The sequence below is a fragment of the Enhydra lutris genome, unplaced genomic scaffold, assembly GCF_002288905.1.
Source record: "Enhydra lutris kenyoni isolate GAN:26980312 unplaced genomic scaffold, ASM228890v2 scaffoldscaffold162, whole genome shotgun sequence".
Classification (NCBI taxonomy): domain Eukaryota; kingdom Metazoa; phylum Chordata; class Mammalia; order Carnivora; family Mustelidae; genus Enhydra; species Enhydra lutris.
The window spans coordinates 156537-166234 of NW_019154246.1; the positions used below are offsets into that span (position 1 = coordinate 156537).

At 34.4% G+C, this 9698-nt stretch overlaps 1 pseudogene; it reads right to left on the reverse strand.

Annotated features, from left to right (window-relative positions):
• Nucleotides 1-463: 463 nt before the first annotated feature.
• On the reverse strand, nt 464-8950 carry LOC111140094 (annotated as a pseudogene).
• Nucleotides 8951-9698: the final 748 nt, after the last annotated feature.

Consider the following 9698-nt stretch of genomic DNA (forward strand, 5'->3'; position numbering starts at 1 on the left):
ATAGGACATTATTAACTATAGTTATCATGATCTTGATTATATTGCAGGACTTATGTATTTTTAACTTATGTATCTTATAACTAGAAGTTTTTGCGTTTTTCAAACCTACACCCACTTTGCATATATTTTTATGAATTTTTGACAACTGTTGCAATATTGGCATTATAATTTTTACTGTTTAATAAGATATAAAGGATAAATAGATCCCATAAAATGTTACTGTAGTGTAAAAGTCAATTTTTAAAACTATTTAGAATTTTAGTAGGAAGGAAAAATACATTTTTAGATAGATGTATGTATAAAGCAAATACCTATAATATTTGTTTATTATCAGCAAGGTTTTGGTAATATCCACTTTCCACTCTTGATGGATAGAAACATTGATTTTCTTTCCAGACATATAAATAATGGATAACATTAAGTATCAAATATTTAGAAAACACAAGCATTTTTCTTATTATCTTTAATGGAGAAAGTTATTTTAGAGCATATTTCTCATTACCTCCAGAACATTTTTATTCCTAAAGCTGTAGATGATAGGGTTCAGTGTGTATGTGAGGATGATATAGAATATTGCTAAATATTTGTCCTGGCCTAGAATGTGGTATGATTTGGGTCTCATGTATGTCAAAATAAATGACCCATAGTACCTTGTGATCAAAATCATGTGGAAGGAACAGGTATAAAATTACTTTTTCTGTGCTTCTGATGATTTCATTTGAAGGACAGTAAGGAGAATTTGGACATAAGAAGCAAAGATTAAGGTTACAGGGGTTAACAGAAAAATTATGGCACTTACATAAGCTCCTCATTCGTAGAATGTTGTGTCCACACAGGACAACTTCAACATGGCAGGTACTTCACAGAAAAGGTGATCGATGACTCTTGAGTCACAGAAGGGAAAGTGGCTGTCATAAGCTGTGTGTACTATGGAGTTGACAGTGCTAACAAGTCAGGACCCTCCAGCCATGGGGATACAGACATAGTCACTCATAAAAATGAGATAGTGCAGTGGATGACAGATGACTACATAGCGGTCATAAGTCATTGCTTCCAGGAGAAGACACTGACCACCCAGGAGGGTGAGGGATAGAAATATCTGGAAGCCACAACCTGCAAATGAAATAGTTCTGCTGCCTGACATTTTGGGAATGATATTGGAAATATGGTGTACTTAAAATCTCATTATCCCCTCCCCTAAACTACTGTCCCGTCCTTTGATGTATCTTGCAAATAACTTTCCATCCTTTACATATTAAATAAACTTATGAGCTATATTTATTATTTATTGTAATTCTCACTGACTGCAACTTGATCTTCACAAGTGGAAATCCTTGTTTTGACCCCTGTGTAAACCGAATGCCTAAAACAATGCCTGGTACATAAAGGTTACTCAGTAATATATTTTAAATACATGAATAAATTAATAGGATATGGAACTCAACTTTCTGTCTCATTTTTTATTTGTATAAAGCTTAAAGAAAATGAAAGGTATTATTTCTAAATCTTTCTAAAATAATAAGTACTAAAATGCTATAAAATTATCATAATGTGTATCTATAATTTGAATAGGAGTATTAAAATAAAAATTTCATTCAGTAAAATATGACTATATTTTACATTGGCCAGGTTTATTAAATTCTAGAAATTGAATTAGGTTTTATTAATACTTTATATAGGGACTCATAGTTTTTTCCTAAATAATATTATTTATATGTGGATAGTGGCTTTTTAACTGTTCCTTTGCTTTCCTATTATGTGCACATACTGCATATGTATGATTTATCTCTCAATAAATAAATATACACACATACATACTTACAGACACACACACACACACACACACAGAGTAGTACAATTTAGGAAAACACTGCTGCAGATCATGAAAAATAAATAACAAACATAAAACAAGTCATTTATTATCTTTTAGTACTGCTCATAAGTTGTAATTTCATAAATGAAATCAGTTTTGGTTTTCAGTTTAGGGATGCAAATGTAGAAATAAGTCCCTGATAAAATACAAATGATTTTTCTTTTTCTTTTTTATTTTATTTTACTTAAATCAAGATTCTTCATTATGAAATAAAACTAATTGCATTTTGATACCCTGGAATGTGAACACTGTTTTGTGATAATGTTAGGAATATTTAAAGATTAACATTTGAATGAAGTTGCAGATATATGCATGTTTAAGTAGTTCTGTATTTCCTGGTTTGACCTACAACTCAGTAAAATTCAGTATGGACATAAATTGAGATTTAAGGGCAGTGATGTCTTCCAAGAGCTGGTAAGTAATTCTCTAAAATCTGTGAATATTACTGAAAACGCAGATTCAATATATTATTATCTAAAGTCATTTACTTTTTTTCCCACTGCCAAAAATATCATCATCATCATCATAGTTTTGTCATTCTAGTTTTCTTTTTTCCAATTAATGTTTTACTTTGTTACATTCACTCTTATTAAAAAAATCCAAACCCCATTTATTTTAAGGAAGTATGGGTAATGTCTATTTTCTATGGAATCCCCATTTCATAGCAGAACCTGGCCTGTTGTATGTTCTCAATAAATCCTTGTTAAGGGAATTTTGACTATGGACTCGGATATCAAAAGTTTTCCATAATACATCAATTATACTTGTTTATAAGAGTTTGTCCTCTCGCCAAAAGAATGTTTATATTTTTGTTTGTAGATATTAAAGGCCTTCATAATTATTATTAACTCCCTAATTCATCATTTTACATCTACTAGGTTTTTTCCACTTTCATGAAGTTCAGGGGCATATGCAACCATTCTTTAGGACTTTTTGCCTAACCAGTTAATCAGGTATCTAGAATAATCTCCCATGATGCTAGAATAATGGATAAAAGTACATCTTCTATGCCATTCAGAATGTTCAATGAAATATATTTTTGAATCCAAAATGGTATGCTCTAGTGGTGAGTTTCCTAAGTTAAAAACTGAAAAAAAAAATGATACATATCATGTAAACACTTCCAAATATGTATAACCTTTATCAAAAAATAAAAACTTATTCTTTCCACATAGCATCAAATGTTCTTTGTTTAATAATGCTAAATTTAAGGGGATGTAACATGCAGTTTACACCCTCCTATTTCCTAGAAGTTTGCTGATAAACTATAGAAGATACTACCATCTTTAGATACCATGTTTTTAGCTATAAACACTGTCATATTTCAATCTTTCCTCTCAGGTAAAAGATAGGTTTTCATTCCATCATTCAGTGAATGTTCAAATGATCTTTTATTATTTTACAATTATCAAGATTTTCAAAATGGGCTATGTATCCATTAATTTTGATTTAACTAGATCTAAAGTATATTTTTTATTTTTTTTAATATTTTATTTATTTATTTGACAGACAGAAATCACAAGTAGACAGAGAGGCAGACAGAGAGAGAGGAGGAAGCAGGCTCCCTGCTGAGCAGAGAGCCCAATGCTGGGCTCGATCCCATGACCCTGAGATCACGACCTGAGCCGAAGGCAGAGGCATTAACCCACTGAGCCACCCAGGCGCCCCCCAAAGCATATTTTTAATTTCTCTACCAAATATTGCAGTATGGGGACACCTGGGTGGTTCATTTGGTTACTCCCCTGCCTTTGGCTAAGGTCCTGATCTCAGGGTCCTGGGATCAAGTCCCACATTGAGCTCCTTGCTTCTTCTCTGCCTGCTTCTCTCTCTGCCTCTGCCTGCCACTCTGCCTGCTGGTGCACTCTCTCTCTCTCTGACAAATAAATAAATAAATAAAATCTTAAAAAATGTTTTTAAGTATGAAAATAAATCATTCAGAATTATTCTTTAAATTTATACAGAGGGAAATTTACATTTAAATAGAAATAACTTATCCAATAATACCAGTAAAACTTTACATTTATTCCATTATTTATATACTTCTCCCTTAATCTTTTTAAAGATTTTATTATTTATTTATTTATTTATTTATTTGTCTGAGAGAGAGAGATGGGCATAGAGAGACAGGGAGATGCAGTCTCCCTGCTGATCAGAGAGCCCAATGCAGGGCTTAATCCCACAACCCTGAGATCATGACCTTAGCCAAAGACAGATGTTTAACTGACTGAGCCACTTAGGTACCCATACAATACATCTGTATATTAAAGTTTCAACTGTAAAATAAAAGACAAATGCAGCAATTCATTTCTTCCTGCAAAATATTTATTTTAAAAAGTATTTGATACAGGAATCCTGAGGAACATTAAGTATGCACTTATAAATTATACTAAAAGACAATGCTACTTTTATTTTTAGATGTATTCTAAAGAACTAAAACATCAATGACCCAATTGATATAGTAATTATACAGTCTATCATAAAAATTCAAATGTCAGGGGCACCTGGGTGGCTCAGTTGTTTAAGCGACTGCCTTCGACTCAGGTTATGATCTCAGGGTCCTGGGATCAAGCCCTGCATCTGGCTCTCTGCTCAGTGGGGAGCCTGATTCTCCCTCTCCCTCTCCCTCTGCTGCTCTGCCTGCTTGCGTCTCTCGCTCTCTCTGTCAAATATATAAATAAATTCTTAAAAAAAATCAAATGTCAGATTTCCATGATGATGTGCAAATGATTCCAACTAAGGGGTAGCTACTGATAATTCACTTTGATGGAATTTCATAGAATAAGCAGAAGTCCGGCAATGGATTTCTTTAAATATGGATGGAATAAAATCATTGTTTATTTGAAGAAATTGACATGGAAAATGCATATCATAAATGTATGCTAGACATACTTTGCCTAGGGTTGGGTATGGTACTGATCCAAATAATTATATTAAGAAAGTAACAATATAAGCTAAAAACATATGATTTGAAGAAATAAAAAATGTAATGCAAGTACAGTTTCTTTAAAATATTATATGTTGGGGCGCCTGAGTGGCTCAGTGGGTTAAAGCCTCTGCCTTTGGCTCAAGTCATGATCCCAGCATCCTGGGATCAGACCCCATATTGGGCTCTCTGTTCAGCAGGGAGCTTGCTTTTTCCATATTATGCCCTTTTTTATTTTTTAATTTTTATTAACATATAATGTATTATTAGCTCCAAGGGTACAGTTCTGTGAATCACCAGGTTTATACACTTCACAGCACTCACCATAGCACATACCTTCCCCAATTTCCATAACCCAACCACCCTCTCCCTCCCCCCTCCCCCCAACAACCCTCAGTTTGTTTTGTGAGATTGAGAGTCTCTTATGATTTGTCTCCATCTTGATCCCATCTTGTTTCATTTTTTCCTTCCCTACCCCCTAAACCCCCCCATGTAGCCTCTCAAAGTCTTCATATCAGGGAGATTATATGATAATTGACTTTCTCTGATTGATTTATTTCACTCAGCATAATACCTTCTAGTTCCATCCACATTGTTGCAAAAAGCAAGATTTCATTTCTTTTGATGGCTGCATAGTATTCCAGTATGTGTGTGTGTGTGTGTGTGTGTGTGTGTGTGTGTGTGTGTGTGTATCACATCTTCTTTATCCATTCATCTGTTAATGGACATCTAGGTTCTTTATATTATGTCTTATTGTAATAGAACACATTGATTAGACACAAAATTGTATATAAATTAGTATTTATCAAATTAGGAAGATAATGGTACTTGCCTCAAAATGTTGTTTTGACAAGTAAGTGAAGCAACACATTATAACACACACACACACACACACACACACACATAGAACAAAGCTTAACACTTAGTAGTTACACAGAAGTAATGATTATTACTGTAGGTGTGATTATTATTCTTTCTAAAATTACTATATTAGTATTTCTATCATTGTTTATTATTAATTTCATTGTTTTATGATTATTTATTTATATATGAGAGAAAGAAGTATTCAGGATATGAAAGTATATAAATGAGTTAAGAAATGCAATCTGATGCTGTGAATCAGAAGTATATTGTGCACTAGGTGCCTGGTGAAATTGTTCCCTGAGGTTCTCTGGGGGAAATGGAAATGCAGTATGTTGAATGACAATGTGTGGTTTGCTTCCCACCCATATACACACATACAGGCATGTGTGAGAGAGCAAAGTAATGGTCCTTATTATAAAACACATCAGCTGAGTTACTCACAATTTCATCTCTACTAGCCACTTGACATTACAATTAACTATTTTTTGTCCTTTTGACCCTTCAGGACACCAAATCATCCACCAAAAAATCATTTAATGGCTACCTTATATCTATTTGTTGTTGCTGTCACGTCAGTGTAAGGGATTCTTGTGAGGATTGTTTCAGTGATATCAAATTCATCATGCCTATAAATGAGCTTCCAGGTCCCCTGAAGCATGTGGTACAATTGGTACCACAATTTGTAATAGCCCAAGTCAGAAATCAGAAAAAAAAAAATTGTTATCCCAAATTTCCTTTATCTCTGCACTCTTCCATATAAAAATCACTATTGTCCTACCTTCTCTTCCTACATAAATGCTGCACCTTGGTTTATTCCTCCTCTTGCTGCTACATTCCATGTGTTGTCATGGTGTTTCTAAACATCTATTCTGTCTTATGTCAGTAAAATGTCTTTATCTGTATGGGTTCAGTACCATCTACACAGGATCACACACTTCACAGCTTTTCTTGAAGTCAGAAGAGTGTGGCTAATGAAGTAAATTTCAGAAAATGACAATGGAAGTGTTTTGGGACTGGAAGCTCACACTCTTTTAACTTTTGTTCTGTGAGTTTCACCTATATGTAATGATGTGTGGTCCTGATTCTTTCTGGAGGAGCTGTACAGGAAATAAAACCCAGGAATTTAGGAACAAAAATGTATCAGCTACCAGGCAATTTATTCATCATGATAATATGTGAATATTAATGAAAAATAACTTACCAAATTGTCAAAAAATAATTTGGAAAGGGAAAAGGCAAGAGGCTGTCCTGTGAGATGTTCTTGCTATCCTTAACATTTATATTGGGTCATATATTTTGGGTATAATGGATCTAGGATAAATTCAGTGTGTTTTATTCAAAATGCCTAACACATGATTTTATGACATAGAAGTACAAAAGATTATACATTGTAATAATAATTCAAATAAATGTCTGCCTTCAATATCTTCCTTTATGAATAGATCTTTTGTGTAGTCAAGTTTATTCTTTCTGGAGCACTGTTTTGAACATGCAGATAATCTGCTAGGTTACACAATATGGACATTCTATTAAGTTTGCATTTAAAATAGTAAAATAACCAAACAAACAAACAAAGAAAAACAAAGACTTTGTTTTGGGGAACTTATCTCTAGTTCTCATTTCCATTGAAACTATTTACATTTTCATGACATTGTCTTTCCTGCATCTTTTCCAAACCCTTATTTTTTCTTACACATAAACAGTCATTCCCACCATTTCTAATGTCTTTGAAGCCTTCCCATATCTAGGGCTTGATGTAAAAATATCCTTCCTCTTTTCTTATGTTTCTTGTGTAGAATTGGGCAACTCTGTCAGTGTATCCTGTATCATCTAAAGCTGCCCTAAGTTTATGTTTGCTCTACACACCTTGAATATGACCTGCTGATACTTTCCAGACCTGGCCTCTAATGTCTCCCAAAGGTCTTCTTCTCTGGCTTCATTAAACTTTACCAATTTCACACTACATAGGACAGAACATTGGTGAGTTCTTTCATATCTAACACACTTGTCTGACTGGGTCCCCACAAGATACCAGCAAGCCCTTTCTTATTGGTGCCTAGCAATTGCTAACACCATTTGTGTGTCTGTTGCAATGTCACTTCCTCCAGGATGACCGAGAGGCATGGGGTTATGCCCCATACAGGAATTTGCTTCAAAGCGGCTGAGAGTTTGCCAGTATGAGTGGGATAAATCATTTGGGAGGACAAAAGAAGAAGGGAGGACACCTACCAAAATGAAGTCCTGTATCATGTAGCTTCTGGAGGATAAAGTAGCCACCCTCTGATGGGTGACGTGAGTGTCTTGTGTTTCCAGAGGAGAGCTGGCAAGAGAACATGAAGAAATCATTTGTGTGAAGTGGGGTGGGGACACTGGGACAGACAAGCATTCTTTACCTACAGTAGAAAAAATCCTGGTGTCAAAGGGAGAAGGGAGTTCAGATTGAATAAATTCAGATTTATAAAGTATTTCAGATTGATTGAATAAAGTGAGATGAAGAATTTGTTAAAAAAAAAAAGCCTACATTTCTGAGCCCTTTCCCATTATACACTTTCTTCTGAGCATTTTTTTAAAGATTTTATTTATGTATTTGACAGACAGACAGAGATCACAAGTAGGCAGAGAGAGAAGGAGGAGGAAGCAGGTTCCCCACCAAACAGAGAGCCCGATGCAGGGCTCTATCCCAGGACCCTGAGATCATGACCTGAGCCAAAAGCAGAGGCTTTAACCCACTGAGCCACCCAGGGGCCCCTCTTCTGAGCATATTTTATACCCATTTTTCGGGCCCTGAGACCACACTGTCTGTTAAAGGAACTGTGCATGGCCTGTCTCTTATATCAGAAGGTCAAGGAAGGCCACTAGGGGAACTTCATTGGTGCAGCATTGACAGTCTCCTGGATGTTTTCAGAGTGAATGAATAAACCTACTTATCCTGCATACATCATACTATGGAAAGATACATAAAAAGATGAACTTGTTTTATATGTGATCATACTTATTTTTATTCTTAATAGGTTCATAAGTCAATTAAGTGATAGCTAAATAAACTAAATATGAAAGTAAACATAACAAGACAGTTAATTTACTGGTCTTACATATAATTATGATGACAGCTATATATTAGTGAATATTTTTTGAATATCAGACAAGATTTTAAGCATCTAGTATTGGTTAACATCTTATTGTTGTTAATTATCACTGAAGATCTGTGGTCCCACAAGATCAGACAACATACCCAAGTTATCTGGCTTAACCAAGGATTCAAGTCCTGAAGTTCTGGTGTCAGAATTCATGTTCCAACGTAAAGACAATTTACCCCAGGAATTCTTACCTATTTAAACCCAACATAGGGGCTTCACTGACAATATCCTGTTCTTTGAGAAGGGAAAGGATGTTTAAGTCACATGGGTTTGTGTGTTTTGTGCCTATGAGGGATGTTGTGAATGCCCAGTCCTCCTTTCACAACTGCCCTTTCCTAACTGCAAGCTGTCTAAAATCAGAGAACTGAATTCAGATCTGTGTGAAAGAGAACCATGAATTTTGTGTCAATACACTTAACTCCTTTTTTCAAAAGTGAGAACACTGTGTATACCTCATCAGGTCTTTGTAATCATTAAAATAAGAACATGAAAGTGAAATGTTAAGCAAAATGAACAAAGTAACTAATTAATGAAAGACATTTCATGTTTACTTTTATTGTTATTTGTATTAATTTTATGATGATAAACTATTTTTATTCCATCCCAATGAAGGTTTAACTAATTCAATTCCTTTATCTTAAAGTAACTAAAGGAATAAAATATTTAATGAAATCACACTTCGATCAAAGGATGAGTATATTGAAGATAACAAAATTTAAATATAATAAAATGGTTGAAGTCAATTAAAAATGCTGAAGCATGGAAAAAATATATATATAAGAATTGTTGAAGCCTGGCATTCAGGTTGGAGATAAATACTCAACAAGCCCTTCTTCTAAAGTCTATAGTGCCAGGAGAGGCAAAATAACAGAAGAGTAGTGGACCTCATTTCATCTGATCC